The sequence below is a fragment of the Pezoporus occidentalis genome, unplaced genomic scaffold (genome assembly GCF_034315485.1).
Source record: "Pezoporus occidentalis ecotype Australia unplaced genomic scaffold, CSIRO_AGI_Poc_V1 ctg66, whole genome shotgun sequence".
NCBI lineage: Eukaryota > Metazoa > Chordata > Aves > Psittaciformes > Psittacidae > Pezoporus > Pezoporus occidentalis.
The window spans coordinates 3,684,340-3,698,873 of NW_026916009.1; the positions used below are offsets into that span (position 1 = coordinate 3,684,340).

General features: G+C 36.9%; 1 long non-coding RNA gene across 2 annotated transcripts; it reads right to left on the minus strand.

Moving 5' to 3' along the window:
* Positions 1-89: 89 nt before the first annotated feature.
* On the minus strand, positions 90-13,027 carry LOC134175093 (uncharacterized). Of its 2 annotated transcripts, none has more exons than XR_009968891.1 (5): positions 12,853-13,027; positions 4,942-12,293; positions 2,185-2,321; positions 642-706; positions 90-397 (listed from the first exon to the last, which is right to left on the minus strand). It is a non-coding gene; the product is annotated as an uncharacterized LOC134175093 (long non-coding RNA). The 2 variants fall into 2 exon arrangements; XR_009968890.1 differs by having other exon boundaries at positions 105-397; positions 6,648-12,293; positions 12,853-13,020.
* Between the last annotated feature and the right edge of the window lie 1,507 nt (positions 13,028-14,534).

A 14,534-nucleotide genomic window follows, 5' to 3' on the forward strand; every position in this document is an offset into this window, starting at 1 on the left:
CCCTCCAGCATGAGGCACTTCTGTACTTAGCACACAAGTGTCCTTATGAACTTTGAGCATTTCTGCAGCTCTGGCGTACTCTGACTTTGGGCAACCAATAAATGAAAAACATGCTATGCATATGTTATGCCCAAGTTAGAACTTCAATAAAAAAATCTTGCCTTGCCTCTACAAGTTCTGCAGACGAAAATCTTTGCTCCTATGTGGTTCATGCTACCTCAGGGGAATCCCAGGGACTGTAACCTTCCATACCCCTTAGCACAGGGCCATAGAACAATAGTGACAAGGCATCCCATCTGCCTTCACTATGCAGGATCCTCCATAGTCCTGATCTTAGCCCACCTTGATACATTACTGGATTAAGGTCAGACTTGAACCCTCACCACAACACAGACATCTTTTAAAAAAACAAACAGAAAAATATGATAAAAATCCCCCCCACCAGATTGCCTAATAACCATCTACAAGGTTCTTAAGTGAGCCCCTTGAACCATATACAAACTTGGTGGTCGCAGAGACAAAATTATTCCTCCAGTTTCCCCACCTTCTCGATCAAGAGAACACACTTTCTCTGTATTACCCCTTCTCTCTAATTATATATCCTCTGACCCTTGTAAATAAATAAATAAATCAAGACTTACTGGTAGAAGCCTCTGTTGCTGATTCATCTGTACAGCAGATTCATCCACAGCTGGAAGGTGGAATTCTGTGCAAGAAAAAAACATGATGTATAGATATAATGCTCTACTTTCATGTTTGATTGTTTGGGGCTTTTTTTAATTGATTTTCCTGTCCCTATAACTGTCTTAACTCTGTTCTGCTCCTACCTACTATGCTCATGCTCTGCTCTTCTTCCAAGTTGTCCATCCCCAGCAGACTGAAGGTATTTGTAAGTTTGTGTAAGGATATCACAAGTCTCCACATGGGCAGCAGTTTCAAGGTAGTTTATTTAGCTCTGTGCTTGGCAGTTTCATTGCTATATCTTCACCAGGAGTGAATAGTAAAATAGTTTACTGCATAGAATCATAGAATCACAGAATAGTTAGGGTTGGAAAGGATTATAAGATCATCTAGTTCCAACCCCCCTGCCATGGGCAGGGAGACCTCACACTAAACCATGTCACCCAAGGCTCTGTCTAACCCGGCCTGCTGCATAGGCAAGATGAGTTCTCTTTCTTCAGAATTGGTCTTACCCATGGAATAGTAACAGAGCGACATATAGAAGAGAGTTTTGATGCTTAAATACTGTATCTTTTCATTACATTGTATTGATAAGAACCTGGAGATTATTTAATAGTAAAACCTAGAGGACAGTCCTGCTTTCTGCATAACCTTTGAGGATGCAGAATGCTTCCTCACTGATTATTGATTAATTCCATAATTATTTTTGCTGCATTATTAGATAATTATACCTGCAGGAATGTTGGATATGTGCAATGATGAGGTGTTTAAAGATGCATTTATAGGCTGACCTGAGGTGCGTGCAAGCTGGAGGCTTATCCAAGGAAATGAAAATGTGGAATTATCTCACTAATTTCAATCTAGAATAATCTGCAAATTATTTTGATATTTCTGTATTCCACATGAACTGATATAATTTTGTTTGTTGTCACTGTCAACCATACAATAACATTAACATACTTAAACAGTCAGTCAAGAGGAGAAAAGAATACTTGAATGTTAATTGACTAGATAAACCGATTTGGTGTTTCACTTGAAAGGGTTAAGATCACATGATCAGTAACAAATTATGCTGACAATTTGTTTAATATCTTCATATTGTACAAAAAGTTGCCAGACCACCTGACTTAAGTGCTTTTGAACTATATTACAGCTACCTACAGATCTTTACAAAAAGAATAAGCACAAGAATTTAACACCTAAAAACCAGGAAATAAAATGCTACTGAAAAAATAATAATAAAAAAATACTTGCTAAATTCCATAACTTTCCAGCAGATGGCATGAGTATGTCCCTAGAAAGCAAGAATCTGTTCACCATAGATCCCATTACATTTCAGGAGATAACAAAAGTAACAGTTTAAGGGGACCAAATATGGTCCTTGTTAAATACATGCTTTATTTTTTCCCTACCTAACTGGTTTTAACAGCATTTGGCTCACCCCTGCCTCCCCAAGGTGGAGTTTGTATAAGCAAAACAAGTTAGTTTAATACCATGACTTACATTGCTTCAGGGCTCCTGAAGACAGTGACACTGCCATGCTGAACTCCTGGTCTAGCAGGCTGCTGGGGTACTGGGGTCACTTGGCATATTGTTCACAGTGATTGCTGCTCACAAAGCATTATGGCATTTAGAGACCACTGTGGGAAGAAAGATAAGTTAAAGCAAGGTAAAAGTTTTCAGCAGACTTAGCTTCAGCAGAGATACTTCCATTGGATATCTTTATTACACAGTTCAAGTGCAGTGAAAATTTTAAATCAGCTCTCAAATACTATTTTAATTTTGCAGTACAGGGCTACAATATAAGTAGCTATGGCAATATTTAAATTTTTAAAATTTAAATATTTATATTTAAACTTTATTAAGCTCTCAATTTGGTAAAGCAGCAAAAAAGTGCTGTCACTTCTTGTGCATCTGAAACTTAATTTGTTCCTTATGGAAACCTCTCTGGGCAGCAGGGTAAGTGGACCGTATCAAAATTAGAGAACTCGGAAATTCAGAGAGGCAACCCATCAGAAGCCTATTCCTAAAATGTTTTCAGTTCCCCACATTTAAAGTATGTTTTACTTCTTGTGGAGACAGACGCTTTTGAATATTTCACTACTATCTGTAGTATCAGGAGAAAATTTTAATAAGAAGCTTCTAGGAGTCAGTATTTAAATGGATTTTTATGTTTTATTTATATGGGACTTTTGCCTGTGAACAGTTTCTTCACCAATTAGAATGGATTTAAAAAAAATAAAAAGGTGAAGTAAACTGTTGCCATTTTCCATACAGATATCTAAAATGTACCATTAGGGCTGTTTCAATTTATTTTCAAGGTCACCTTTAACAGCCCATTTGGAAGATAGATACACACACTCACTATGTTTCCTATATATTACTTTTCAGGTTTACAGCTGAAGTAAACTCTGTTGGAACCTCCTTCTATTCCCTGCCACATAACATATTGTGCTAATACATATTCATAGTTCATGCCACAGGATACATAAAAGGGAGAGCTCCTGCCAGGAGGTGCTATATTATAGCATGACACTTGTCCAGCAATCAAAGTCCTAAAAGCTGTACTGTACTGTGAGTGTTACACCAGTGAAGGATGGCAAGATGTGGAGCTCAACTGGCTTCCCTACGCCTTTTGGTTGACATCATCCCCCCTTCACCTTTCTACAAGCAACATCTGTTGACTTGATGAAAAGGGGATGTTTTGCACAGTTGGCTCCTTTGTACCATTTTGCTGCCTTCTCACTAGAGCCATGTTAACAATGAAAAGGAAACACAAAAGGGTTTAAGGAGCATATGTTCTGATGACAGCTTTATATGATCTTTCACAGACTTACCTTTCAGTTTTCAGACCTCTGTTCATATATGTGCACACTACTTAATCTGTGTTTCACGTGTCCGTCTTTAAATAATACTGTCACTGGCCAAAGTGACATATATGACATATATGAAATATCCCAGCCGTTCCTTACTTTTAATTGTCCCAATATTATTGAAGCATTTTTAATGGGCAGATGGATGTGTTAGCTGTGAAGCGTTTAATAATAAGAAACGCAACAGTAGTACTCCAGGGAGAGATTTGCTGAGAAAGTGTGTTTGTATTTAACCTTACTACATATGAGAAGCAGACACATCTTTCATCAAAAAGAACTGGTCATTCGTTACATAAACATTGCTGCATACAATGAAGCTACTTTCATTATCTAGTATTATTCACTTGTAAAGACAAATCTGGAAACATACAAGCCAGTGTGACCTAAAGTAGGCTGAATGCTGCCTTTCCTTTGGAGGGTGCTGCCTGAATGGCTAAATCCTTTTTTCCAGCATCTTTGAGTGGGTGTGTCTGTGTTAGAAGACAGCTTCATGGGCTTGCGCATCCTCCTGTACGAGGATGCAGAACCATAGCTGCCGCTGCACCACTATGTCTGAAGAAAGTGGACAAAACAAAGGATTTGCTACCATGTTATAATTCACATTGTCGATGTTAGTCTGTCTGATGGGCACTGGTACAGTTATCTCTATGCAATACTTCTTCAAGTAGTAGACATATGCTGTTCCTTGCTTCTTCTCCTTATGTTTTAATCTGAACAGCAGGCTTGAACTGGATTTATTTTTAGCATTGCCACTAGCTGTTGTGTGATACTGGGCAATTAACCTCAGGCTATGAAACCTACTGCATGTTGCTGTGGTAATATATCACTTCCCTGAGCAGCATACTGCAAGAACTGACTAGTAGTATAAAATACTTTCAGATCTTTGGTTACAGAGTATTTATAAACAGACAGAATGAAGTAGGTGTTTGTAGGGCATCCAAGAATTCAATATCCTCTTTTATAATCACTTCCATTATTATTCAGGCCATTCCTTTCATGCTATGAGAACACTTCCCCATCTAGTTTCTTATTTTTTCTTTTTTTTTTTTTCCTTTTTTTTGACATGTGTAGGAATGAAATAAGAGGATATTTGAGCAGTTTCCAGATACTAAACATTTTAAGAGACAGCTGACATAAAAAATTCTTGTCACCAAACATAAAAGAGCAGCCTGACCAATACTGCTGTAATAGGTTAGCTGATCAGCATTTAAGTGAAATCAGCTCTTGAACTAAAGAATGGATGTGCCCTTGTGCTATATCACCTTATTTTCTTTTGACTGCTTATTGTAATACCAGGCCCTCAAAAATAACCTACTTAAAGAGGATAAGGCAAACTACACCTTAAATTTTATCAGTTTAAAAACAGAAAACAACTTGATGTCCTTACCAGAATGCGTAGCCACTTGCAGTCCAACAACTGTAACCTTTTGGAAATGTTTCCTTATACTTTTTCCTCCACCGACTTGTCAAAAAACCTGCTCAGGAAACCTTGGACAGTCATGAAATTTGAGCTAATTCATTTCATTTCTTTGCTCAAGCAAATACAGCCAGACAGTTATCAGTGAGAAATGCAACCACGTATTTGGTTTTACTTTGGAACTTTCCCATGTGATTACAAATGTAATCTAATCATAGGTAAAGCAGGTCTTCAAACCAGATTCATGTCTGTAGCTTGCATTTATGCATACTTTGTTAACTTGCTTTGCATTCTTTTTTAGCTTTACCATTATTAGTACACACTTGGGATGTAGATACGGGGTATACAACCTAGCCTGTCCCTTAGCTACTCTGCCTAATAGTTACATCTTAGACATTGCTGTCAGAAATAAAAAGCAAAGTCTAAACATAAGACATTTCATTTACTGGCCCTGAGAAAAATTAGACTCACCACTCAGTCAAAATAAACTACAGAGTACCTCCTCAGCTAGTCCACAGTACCTCATTCATTTTGAATGGTATTTCAGATTAGTTTCTTTTAATCTGATTTAGTAACGACTACTTAGTGGAAAAAAATAATTTTTCAGATTCAGGTGCGGGAACAGTAAATATTGCATACTTGTGGTTTTTAACATTTAGACCAACCTAAATATTTAGTAAGCCCATAAGGACTTGGAGAACCTTGTTGCTTGATACATTGGCTGAACAATAATGCTATGTGTCATCACATCAGAACAGATTTTTGTACTGGCAGTGAAACTTGGAACAGCTTTCTGTGGGCAACTCCTTTAGCTGAGTCAGTATAAAATCTTGTCAATAGCATCCCACACTGCCTCACTTCACCACACCACAGCGCCTACATGTTTGTGGTTAAGAAGAAGTATCATCTGGTCCTTGGTTAGATTAAGTTTAAATATAAAAATTATTACCATACTTAAATACTTTTTATGCTAAGATAGATGTCAGATTGCCTCATAGGCCTCTTGCACTCTAATCTATTCCCAAATAATTCTTTTTTCAATCAATTAAGGAATGACATACAGCTTTTCACACTTCAATTATGCACAGGAATTTTGATGAGAAATAGTCATCAAAAAGTGTTAGATTTGTTTTGCACAGCATTCAGAGGCGAAGTACAGATCCCAGCTACATAAATGTGAAACCAGATCTGAATTTTGCTCATAGAATTGTTTAACAGGGAATAAGCTCCCAGTCTACAAACCTGGTTTGGATGAGATCAGATGTGTACTCTGACACAAGAAAGCAAGCATCGCCATTCATGAAAAAAAGTGCTTTCCCTTCCTTTGCTGTTGCTTCCACTCAGGCAGCCTTCCAGACTATTTGAACACTTGTTCTTTTTACAGTGCCAAGAAACAATAAAAACCTTAATTTCTCCTCCCAGCCAAATTCTTGGTTTTTATTATACTTTCATTTAAAATAAAATGTAATCGATTTAAGGGCTGAATAAGGACAAGAACATAGAATGGGAAAATTCCACATACTGGTATTTTTCCAAGATGCCAGAAGAGGTGGGTGTCAAGTAATTTCTTTTTTTCCCCACACCTCTTTATTCAATTCTATTAGAGGACTACAAGAGCCATTTTCTCTACACCCTCTCACAAAACTTGAGAACATACCGCACAGAAAGGCTCTTACCAGCTGTAGCATGAATAAAAGTGGGAACTGCCAAATAGAAAATTATCTTCTTTGAGACTGCAGTTGGTAGCTCCTGCCAGATTTAAAGGAACTGCACAGAGAATCACATGGGAGAAGTTTTATAAAAATAATACTGCAGTAGAAAAAGGTTAGAAAGGAACAGGATGATGCTTGTGAGAAGCCGCTGTTTCAGTGCTATTGCTGCCACTATCACACACCTTTCCAAAATCAATATATATTAAGAATTTTACAATTAATAATCAATTAACTAGTTACAAATAGTTCGTTCAGGAACCAAATTCTAAAGTGTTTATGTTAATAAATCAGAACACAGATGACAGGAGTTTAAACAGTGTACATTGAGATTTATTAGAACAAGCACTAATAGCAGCAGTGTACAGAGTGATGGAGACAATGTACTGTACGCATTGAACAATAATAATTATACAATTGCACTTCTTCAGAGATCTATTAGAAAATGCTTTTCAGTAAACAGTTTCCCAAATCTAGCATTGTTTGGATTTGCCTCTGAGGAAAAAAATACAAAAAATATGCTTTTTTTTTTTTTGGTAAGGCATTAGCAACATTCATTGGCAGGCTAAACAAGTCATTTGTACATGCATTATCCAATTACATTGCAATAGGTAAAGATGCATCATGTTTCCTCAGTACCTAGAATTGCGTGTGTGTGTGTGTGCTTTGGACACAACATCCTGGTAAATCCAGATCAGCCTTAAGGAAACAGATGACATCTTTCGTTACATTTTAGAGCACAACATAAACTACAGCATAGCCAGGTTCACCTTTGTTTCCTACTAGAAGCTGCAGGACCTCTCTCAGTTGGAGTTGGTATTATGGATATTGTGTATACCACATACATCACTGGAATAAAGTCTTTATTAAATTAATTAAATGACTATTCCCCCCACTACCACCTCCCTGAATCATGTGGCCAAAAGATGCTCGACTGTAATCAATATTAAGTACTATATGAGCTTGGGGTTATTGCATGAGAGGTAGTCAGTGTGAGGCCTCATCTCATTCTGGATTACTACAACAGTATGTTCAAACCCAATCCACGAGTGCAATGACACAGCATAAGTGTTGTAGCTGCATTATGTGGGAACATAAAACTGTTTTTAATTCTGCTCCTTCCTGACTAGTTTCAACCTCTGAAGTAGCCAGAGAACTTGATATATCAAAAAAAAAAAAAAGCAATTCTATTCATGTGCTAAAGCCTAGAAGGAGAGAGGGTGAGGCACTTTCTCACATTCATGTTATTCTAGGCTGAGATTAGGTGCATGCTCTTAGTTAGCCACCTCCTTCTTTGCAAATAACAAAGATTAGTCTCCCTTTTTGACTGACATACAGTATTAGCAACCCTCACCCTGGGCTGGCACCATCCTGGGTAAAGTACAGGGAAACAGGTATAGGAAATTCAAATATTCTTAAAATTAAGCTTGTCAGAGTGAGACATAATATGATGAATTGTCATTGATTTAATCTCCTGTTCTTTCTTCCAAATGTCCTACGTAATTGAGCTTAGCAGAGACATGAAGCTAACTGCTTTTTAAAAAATACAAATCTCAGAATAAGGTCCCAAAATGCAAGAGAGTCAAAATAAAGTCAAATATATTGCTCTGATTGGCAAGCAGTCAAACCAGCTGTATTTTATACATTTCTCTTCCACAAGAGAGTGTACATATTCAAAATTAATCTGAAGTGTAACTAGCTGACTATCTAGGCTTGGCTGTAAGACAGGCCCACAGCTGAAACAGATTCGGGCCCCCAGATCATCCACTCACCTGGAAGCTCACTGAGTTGTACCAACAGCATCTCAGCCTCATCTGCATAGGTGCTCATTCATTTAAACATATAGGAATTAAAAATCAAGTCCTATAGCATCTGATGTAACCAGATACATTGTTTTGATTTCGTAGGAATGTCACTATTGATTCTCTTTATTTGAACTTTATTATCTTTACCTTTTAAACTGAATTCAATGAGACTGTTAACACTAAACACATCGATGCCAGTGTAAGATCAGCATCCAAGCACATGAAGCAGGAAAAAAAACAGAATAAATTCTGAGTTGTGTGTTGCTGATTAACTGTAATAAAAGTCTATAGATTTGGAATGTACAAATTACATCCTACTCATGTCATTCCTCAGCTGTTGATGCTTACTAACTGTAAGCAATACAGTTGTTTTTACAGGCATGATTACAGACAGCATTTGGAGTCAGAATTAATAAAACATAAAGAAGAATCATCCTGAAAGATATCCTAAACTTATGAATTGTCAAGCACAAAGGAATGCATTTGCAGGAAAGCAATCAAGATCAATCCAGATTTATTTTTATTAATGTTAAATTACTGAATGTCCTATGAAGGACTAAACTTGTGCTTTAAAAAACTGTGACACTAAGTACCTTACACAGTTTTCAAAACAAGTATTTGCAAATCAGTTTTCTATTGAGTTGTTTAGAAATTATGGTATTGACTTTTTTTTCCAGTTTCCTTTTCTTCATATCATTATGGAAGTCCACAGTGAACTTCTGGGCATAAAATTAAGGGTGCTGCAGGTGAGATTTAATATTACAGTGCTCAAAAATAACACCTTCTGCAACATTTCGGTAGCTGAGTACATAAATACGTCTTTTTTTCTTTCTTTCCCTAGGTAATAGCTTTCTATTGCTTTCAAACAACAGGAAAAAAAATGTCTGGTGAACCTAGAACACCAGCCCTTTCTAACACAGTCTGTTCTTTCCCTCTAAACCAGTACTCAAAAGCAGCTCAATTTTCTAGGTTTCTAGAAAGCAACTATTTGCCTTTAAAATCCATCTTAAACACTGGAAAGTGAGTTTCTGTATACCTTTCTAGCTGACATAATAGCATAATCCCAGTGGGAAGACTCTGAGGATCTCATTCTACAAGTATGCTACACAGAGGTGTACAAGAATTCACCAGATTGCGAGGAGGATGGGGGATGCTGTAGGATGAGGACAGGGGTATGGGCAATCAGCAAAGAATGCTCTTTTAGCTATTTAGGGTTTTGCATTTTGGCCTGTGAAAGAATTGATGCAAGGCTGTTTCCCATCTGAAATTAAAGGCTGTTAAAAGCAAAGCAGCTCAGTAAGGCAATGTAAAATTGACAACTATCTAAACCTTACTTTTCTAATGGCATTTTCAGCTTCTGAGTAAGGTATAACTAAAACTTACTACATTTCATACATATGGGATCTAATCTCACCAAAATAATGTGAAATTATTCCCAATTCATATTAACTTTGTGCAAAAGTGAGAGAAAATACAGAATGCTTAAAATACTGAGATATCATAATTCACCAGTTAATTAAATAAAGCAATGCAGATAAAGACCAAAAGAAGAGTCTTGCTTACTTATAACAAAGAAAATATATGTAACATCCCAACACAGAACTATCATAACAATCTCTCTGGATACCACGGAAGTTTAATTTGATGATGGCTTTTTATGTGCTAAATAAAGCATCCACTTCAGACAAACTAGCAGTTACAGATAAAGAACAAGAAGTTTGCTATGCATTTTGGTGAAGGAGAAGATTTTAGACATCAGATACTAGCAGCTTGATTTCTTACTTAATTTATAGTAAATAACATAGACACAAATCAATATACAAAGAAGAATCCTGTCTGGGAAAGCATACTGATATTTCTGTTTGGTCCAAGGATGAAATTTCAGTGAGTAAGCACTACAGGTCCAGACCACTCTGAGAACTAGATTAGAAAGATCTGAGAATTAGGTGCAAGACAGAAGCACCACTCTTCATGTCTGGAGAGTTCCAAACATTGTTTAAGTTTTAAAACTCAGACGTCACATGTAATTAATTCTTAGTGAGGAATTAATGCTTAATAATAATTAGTTTAGAAATAATTATAAAGGAACAAGAGTAGTGCTTCTGCTAATTAGAGAGAAAGACTAAGGTAGCAGTTGCCATCTCTGCATACGTGCATATCATAATACATTCATAAGCATTTATTTCTCAGCTCATAGTCAGGTCTTGTTTGAGACTGATGAAAACAAAATTTACTGTGGTCTGAATTTGTTGTACTATATTTCAACCACTAAAGAATACCAGTAACACTTATTTCAAGATGTAATTTTTAACCTCAAATTGGAACAACAATTTTCAGTGTTGACTTCAAGATAGGTGGCAAGGCAAGTTTAGCATATTTATGTACAATTTTATTACTGGTGATCCAATCTCAAAATATTTCATAAAATATTTAGCAAATACAAACATAATTGAAGATAGTGTCTGTATTTCTCCTGAATTTCCTTTGCCTGAAAAAATAGTGCTGATTAAACTAATATTAATTTTGTTAATTTTACTGTAATAATCCTTATTTGGGTCAATATAACAAAGGAAGAGAGAGTATATTCAGCACAGAAAACAAATTGGGCTTTGCAGTCCTGACTCTTAACACTGATTGTCCTCTGTGGACCTGACAAACCAACACCTGGGCCACAGGCACAATCATAAATAGCAATGCAACTTCAGAAAAAGATGTTGTATGTGTGTCTACACTAACAGGCACAAGGAGCAAGTATCTCAATAACGAAGAATAGTTCTTGTTGAATATTTATCACCGTGTGTGCTGTTCTTATATAGCACTAAGATCATTTTGATGCTCAAGGTATATAAGTTACCCACTTCTGACTTTCTGAAGGAATTCCTCACCTCTTCCCTTTTTGCATCCCTAACATTCTGGGCCAGCAACATTATAAATATATACGTATAAAATACACACATACATACATATATGTGTGTATATATATATATAAACGAACACATATTAAGACATACCTTTTTCTTTAAGGCAGACCATTAACAGTAGCAGTTAATACAGAAATACATTTTAGTGTTTCCTAGGAGACAACACCTAGATCACTGCTCCAGAAGTACTACTAAGTAGCTTTACCATACGTCAATGAATATTGACATTCTATATTACACACTACTGATTATATATTCCAACTTTCTCGTGTCCTTATTTATAAAATATGTATCTCCTTTTGTCCATATTACCAATACACCTTCACCCAAATGCTGGCTACAGCATTTTTTATTTATAGAAGGAATAAAAACTTCCTTCACCTTTAGAATTAATACTGAGTAAATGTCACCCATCTTCCCTTTTTCATGCTGTCATGGGCCAGTGGAAATAAAAATGGTATTAAGATAACCTGCCTGAAACAGATTCAGCAGCTTTACTGACATTTTAATTCATAAAACTTAGAAAACTTATTACTATGTTACAGCTGTGCCGCTGACAGAGCTGCTGTGACTGGCTTCCCTAGAAAGTTTCTCCACCATAGTCTCTGACTCACTTTTCTGAGATTTGACAAAGATCACAAGGAACGGGGAAAAAATAAAGATAAGATGGGTTTATAATACCAAAAAACTTGTCAGAGTAGGGGGTGGGACACCTACAAGTACATTGCTATCACTTTTTAAACCTGCAAGATACCGTATAAAAATCCTTTTGTAAGAAAGGCTTTTCAGTTCAGTGGAAGAAAGATGTAACTTACAATAAAGCTAATGAAGGTGTTTTACATTTTCTAGTTTAAAGAGCAAATTATGTATTTGCTTTTGTAAGTAGACTCCTTACAATATTGTCGTGGTTTAAACTCAGTCAGCCACACAATCTCTCTCACTCCCCCTCCTTCCTTCCCCCCCACTCCCAGAGGGATGGGGAGGAGAATCGAATGTAACTCCCACGGGTTGAGATAAGAGCAGTCCAGTAACTAAGGTATAACACAAACCACTGCTGCTACCACCAATAATAATAATGATAAGGGAAATAACAAGGGAAGAGAATACAACTGCTCACCACCCGCCGACCAATACCCAGCCTGACCGAGCAGTGATCGAACCCTTCTGGTTAACTGCCCCCAGTTTATATAGTGGGCATGACATGACAGGCTGTGGTATGGAATACCTCTTTGGTTAGTTTGGGTCAGGTGTCCTGTCTCTGCTTCCTCCCAGCTTCCCTCCTCCCTGGCAGAACATGAGACTCAGAAAGTCCTTGGTCAGAGTAAACGTTACTGAGCAGCAACTAAAAACATCGGTGTTATCAGGGCTGTTCCTAGGCTGAAAGTCAAAACCACAGCACTGCACCAGCTACTAAGAAGGAGAAAGAAATGACTACTACTGCTGAACCCAGGACAAATATATAATGCAAAAGTAAAATAAATTGCTGTAAATAAGATATGTGCTTACCAAGATTTGCAACATTCTTTCTGGGTGCCATTCACCCAATGAATGTTCTAATGGAGCTCAGGGAGATATCCTACTCAGGAATAATTACACTTGGGCTAGATTCTTCTGTAAAAAAAAAAAAACAAACAAAAAAAAACCACAACCAAAAAACAACCCTCCACCCAAAAACAACAAAAAAAAACAAGTCCCAACTTGTCCATCCCCCTCCCCCCCCAAAAAAAGAGAAAAAAGTAAAAAAGACCTTCCTCCATGAAACTACTTCTGAGTGATACCAGAAGATGATAAAGTAGACCAGGGATAATAAAGTAGAAAATTACACTTCTTCTTACACTAAATATACTTTTGCAATTTTGAGCACATTAACAAAAAACCTTAGTTGCCACTGTTTCCCTGCCTACCTGAACTTTTATCAATATATACTCTAAGGAGCAAATTCGAGTTTTATGCAGTTTTGATGACTGTTACTTAACGACAAACAAGAAAAAAAACCCACAAAGTAGCATTTTCAGCTTCAGTAGCTCTCAAGGTAAGTGGTAATGACATAATAAATTTTGTTAACGGCCAGTGAAGCCATTCCAGTGTTTCTCACACACGTCAAATCTTCTTCCTCCAGATGGGTCACACCCTCTTACTTAACCCTTCCTGTCATTTTAACTTAGAGAAACAAATACCCTTTCCTTTCAAGTGGATTTAAACTGAAAACTCTCTTTTACTTTCATCATGCAGCTCCAGTATTAGTAATGACATCTAAAATAGAGTTAATTCCTCAGACTACAACTGCAGCCAACAGCATGTTAAACAGCTAATCTCTGCACCAGACAAAATCCTGTAAAACAAGGAGAGTTCACAAACCTGCATACTAACACAGCTTTGCTAGTGAAAACAAGTTGTGCAAAACTCACAGAGAAGGCATATTCAGCTCTCTTGGTTATTGTGCAAGCGCAAATGAACCTCCTCTCCCTTCCAGGGTATTTCTAAAAAAATCAGATTTTTTGAGGAAACTCTACAAGCAAGACTGCATTGTGCTGGGCACTGCTCTGCCTGGTTCAAGAGTGAGAAAATCCTATGTTACATCCATAGGAAAGAGGGCATGGCCCAAAGGCAAGCTCCTCACCAGGCACACATGGGGCAGATCCAGCACCGGCTCCTAGTGTCTCTTATGGTTTGTGTAATTTGTTTCCATAAAGCTCTGACAGTGTTCAGTATGGAGTTAAGGGCAGTATCTTTCAAAACTGTGTCATGTGTATGCACTGCAATATTCACCATACGCCCAGCACGTGCTATTGAAATAAAACCCACAAAAGCCACAAGCTCATTCAGAGTCAGAAGTTCAAAATGAGAAGAAAAAAAAAAAAGGTAAAATTATATGTAAGATGAAAAGAGTATTATAGTGGGAGCTCACTTTTAAAGCCAGGTAAAAAAAAAAAGTTTATTTCATGCTACTTACATCTGTCTAAAATTAGAATGGGTGTCTAGATGACTTTTCAATCACAGTGATACTGTACGATAAGCAACTGATATTCAAATTGTATCTCCCAGTGAGATAACAATTTCTAATATGCCAAAAAATCTACCATCTTGTTAATACAGATCTAAAACAGGAACAAAGCTATTTAAGTCTT